Source organism: Oculina patagonica, chromosome 2, assembly GCF_052425735.1.
Source record: "Oculina patagonica isolate OP01 chromosome 2, crgOcupat, whole genome shotgun sequence".
NCBI classification, from domain to species: domain Eukaryota; kingdom Metazoa; phylum Cnidaria; class Anthozoa; order Scleractinia; family Oculinidae; genus Oculina; species Oculina patagonica.
The window spans coordinates 20,878,696-20,882,750 of NC_135759.1; positions in this window are offsets into that span (position 1 = coordinate 20,878,696).

A 4,055-nucleotide genomic window follows, 5' to 3' on the forward strand; every position below is an offset into this window, starting at 1 on the left:
CTCCAGCTTTATTGGTTTGCGCTTGTCAAGGTTGCTGCTAAGCAACGTAGCTGACATTGCCACATCTCGTCATACGCGGGCACCTCCCCATCTCCCACAGCATAGAAGTGAGTAAATTGATGGGCTTCTGCTGTTCGACTATTTTATTAGCAAAAACCTAAGACTGCGAAAATGTGGTCCGCTGACGAGAACTCCAAGGCTACTCTGCCCGGGGGGGGTACTCCAAAAAGTTTTATACGGGGAGGCTCCGCCCCAAGTTCTAACCCCTTACCCTTTTATATACCATTTTTGACGGAAATTGTACCCCTTTCATATACCTTTAACTGAAAAAAGGTAGGGCTTTCCACAAGTTGCTCGGCAACTTTTTGGCAACTTTTCATGATTCGAGCAACTTTTTCCCCTTCGAGCAACTTTTTTCCTCTCGAGAAACTTTTTGCATTTTGAGCAATTTCCAGACCGAAGATCTCCGAAGATTATCCGAGTGTTGTTCAAAGGCAATACGAACGTTTCCGAAGATTTACGAAGTTTGCCGAAGACTTTCGAGGAACATCTGAAGACATTTCAACTTTCGGCTTATTTCGCATTAAAACATTACAAATCTCGTCAGCCTACATGACGTCATTGATATCTTCACGATTTTTCTCAGTTAAAGAAATCCTTGTTATTTCACAAATTTTCCCCTTAATTAATGTTTTATTTAGATACTTCTTTTGCTGTAAAATTGCATAAAACGCTTAGAAATCTTATTCTCAAATGGATATTAGCATATATTTAAAGAAATTCTCGTGATTAGAAGCAGCGTTTTGGATTTTTTGGAGCAACTTTCGAGCAACTTTTATTATCAGAAGCAACTTTTTTGGATTTTTGGAGCAACTTTTGAGCAACTTTTTGAGAAATTACGGGCAACTTTTTGGGAAATCTCGAGCAACTTGTGGAAAGCCCTAAAAAAAGGTACCCCTTTGATATACCTAAGAGACATGGCGTGGACTTAGAATAGCACGTTTTCTTGTCATTTTTATGTAACGCTTAATAAATTAAAATAATTTTATACAGCCATAAATTGCGTCTGTTCGAAATATTTTAATTAAAGGCCCTTATAAATAGCGAAATGACAGATTTCCATACCCTTTCATATACTTAAACTCGTGAAATACCTACCCTTTTATATACCTGAAGCCTGAAAAAGGTACCCCTTTCGGGCGGAGCCTCCCCGTATAGGCCGTTATAGGGAGTACCCCCCCCCCCCGGGCTACTCTGTCTATCCCAAAGAGAGGAACTGCTTGTAGGGGAACCAGCTTGATTGCAAGGCTGGTACAACGGCTGCAGGGCAAAATTTGTTGACCAACATAAATTTTGCCCTTCTGTCGTCGTACCAGCCTAGCAATCAATCTGGTTTTACTAGTATTTCTTAAACAAGAGATCTGGCGCACACAAGCAAAGTAGTTCTATTCTTCCTTGCGTGGTCCCCTTCAAACTGTTTTTGCGTGTATGAGCCTAGGAGTTCAAAATTTAAAGCAGCCTGGCCAACATTCGGGTGTTTGGACCGTTTTGTCGAGGCTCTTGCACAAAGCGCGGAAAAGGGAGAAATTGGAAGAAAGAGGGGGGGGGGGGGGGGAGAGTGAAGGAGGAGGAAAGGAACGAACAAAGCGCGATCGTTGCTAATACCGGGGGGGGGGGGAGGGGTACTCAAAAATGCTTTATGCTGAGAGGCTCCGCCCCTATGATCAAAAAGAAAGTACCTTTCAAAGAAAATGGCAGCCCGTTGACATACAAAACACTGCATTCTTTTTTATTCCCTTGGATCGACTTGGATGAGTTTAATGGCGGCTGGGTGCGTCTGCTGGAGATAGTTTGAACAACTGAGCAACAGGTTTCTTTATTACCTTATCTATACTTCAACTTGTGAAATCCCTGCCCTTTTATATACCTGCAGCCTGCAAAGAGTTGCCCCCTGAGAAACTACTGTACAGCCTCCCTCCCCTTCAGTCTAACAGTACTAAACCAAAAAATAACGTGGACATCGTTTACCTTATGTATAAGGCGGGGGCTCACGTGAAAGCCGTTTTACCATCGTTTAATGCGAATATCTCGTTAGCGTTTGAAGCAATCCAAAAACTCTGATAATTTCACAAATCTATGTCGTGCTGTGTTCTGTGAATTTTTGGGTGAATTTTTGGATTTTTTTTGGAGGATTATTCTTTATAAGATTGCCCTATACTGGTTGTCCCATATTGTCCCAGTTGTCCTAATTGTCCCAAATTGTCCCAGTTGTCCTAATTGTCCCAAATTGTCCCAGCTGTCCTAATTGTCCCAGTTGTCCCGGTTGTCCCAATTATCCCATATTGTCCTAATTGTCCCATATTGTCCCAGTTGTCCCAATTGTCCCAAATTGTCCCAGTTGTCCTAATTGTCCCATGTTGTCCCAGTTGTCCCAATTGTCCCAAATTGTCCCAGTTGTCCCAATTGTCCCAAATTGTCCCAGTTGTCCCAATTATCCCATATTGTCCCAGTTGTCCCAATTGTCCCAAATTGTCCCAGTTGTCCTAATTGTCCCATATTGTCCCAGTTGTCCCAATTGTCCCAAATTGTCCCAGTTGTCCTAATTGTCCCAAATTGTCCCAGTTGTCCTAATTGTCCCAAATTGTCCCAGTTGTCCTAATTGTCCCAATTGTCCCAGTTGTCCTAATTGTCCCAGCTGCCCTAATTGTCCCAGCTGTCCTAATTGTCCCAGCTGTCCTAATTGTCCCAAATTGTCCCAGTTGTCCCAATTGTCCCAAATTGTCCCAGTTGTCCTAATTGTCCCATATTGTCCCAGTTGTCCTAATTGTCCCAGTTGTCCCAATTGTCCCAAATTGTCCCAGTTGTCCTAATTGTCCCATATTGTCCCAGCTGTCCCAAATTGTCCCAGTTGTCCTAATTGTCCCATATTGTCCCAGTTGTCCTAATTGTCCCAGCTGTCCTAATTGTCCCAAATTGTCCCAGTTGTCCCAATTGTCCCAAATTGTCTCAGTTGTCCTAATTGTCCCAATTGTCCCAGTTGTCCTAATTGTCCCAAATTGTCCCAGTTGTCCTAATTGTCCCAAATTGTCTCAGTTGTCCTAATTGTCCCAATTGTCCCAGTTGTCCTAATTGTCCCAAATTGTCCCAGTTGTCCCAAATTGTCCCAGTTGTCCTAATTGTCCCATATTGTCCCAAATTGTCCCAGTTGTCCTATAAATTGTCCCAAATTGTCCCAGTTGTCCTAATTGTCCCAAATTGTCCCAGTTGTCCTAATTGTCCCAAATTGTCCCAGTTGTCCTAATTGTCCCAAATTGTCCTAATTGTCCCAAATTGTCCCAGTTGTCCTAATTGTCCCAAATTGTCCCAGTTGTCTTTTAAATTGTCCCAAATTGTCCCAGCTGTCCTAATTGTCCCAAATTGTCCCAGTTGTCCTAATTGTCCCAAATTGTCCCAGTTGTCCTAATTGTCCCAAATTGTCCCAGTTGTCCCAAATTGTCCCAGTTGTCCTAATTGTCCCAAATTGTCCCAGTTGTCCTAATTGTCCCAAATTGTCCCAGTTGTCCTATAAATTGTCCCAAATTGTCCCAGCTGTCCTAATTGTCCCAAATTGTCCCAGTTGTCCTAATTGTCCCAAATTGTCCCAGTTGTCCTAATTGTCCCAAATTGTCCCAATTTTCCCAGATGTCCCAATTGTCCCAAATTGTCCCGTAAGTGGCGGCCATCCTGAAGTGGGCGTAAAAAAAAATGCCCCTCTGCGGGGAGGGGAAAGGGCTAATATAATACATCACCACCCAAAAAAAATTCGTCCAGCCTCGTCACGCAATCCTTTCTTGGAAACATTGGAAAGGTTAAGGTCACGTTTGGATTTGGCAAACCAACAATGGCTACTCTAAACCATGTTTGGAGCGATTTTACAATACCGGGCCACTTATTTACATATCTCTGAACGCTTTAAGAACGAAGCATAGTAGAAACAAAAGGAACCATTCAAATTCAATGAGATGCAAATTAGTGGCCCGGTATTCTACAGTTTAGCCCCATGTTTTAAAATATAC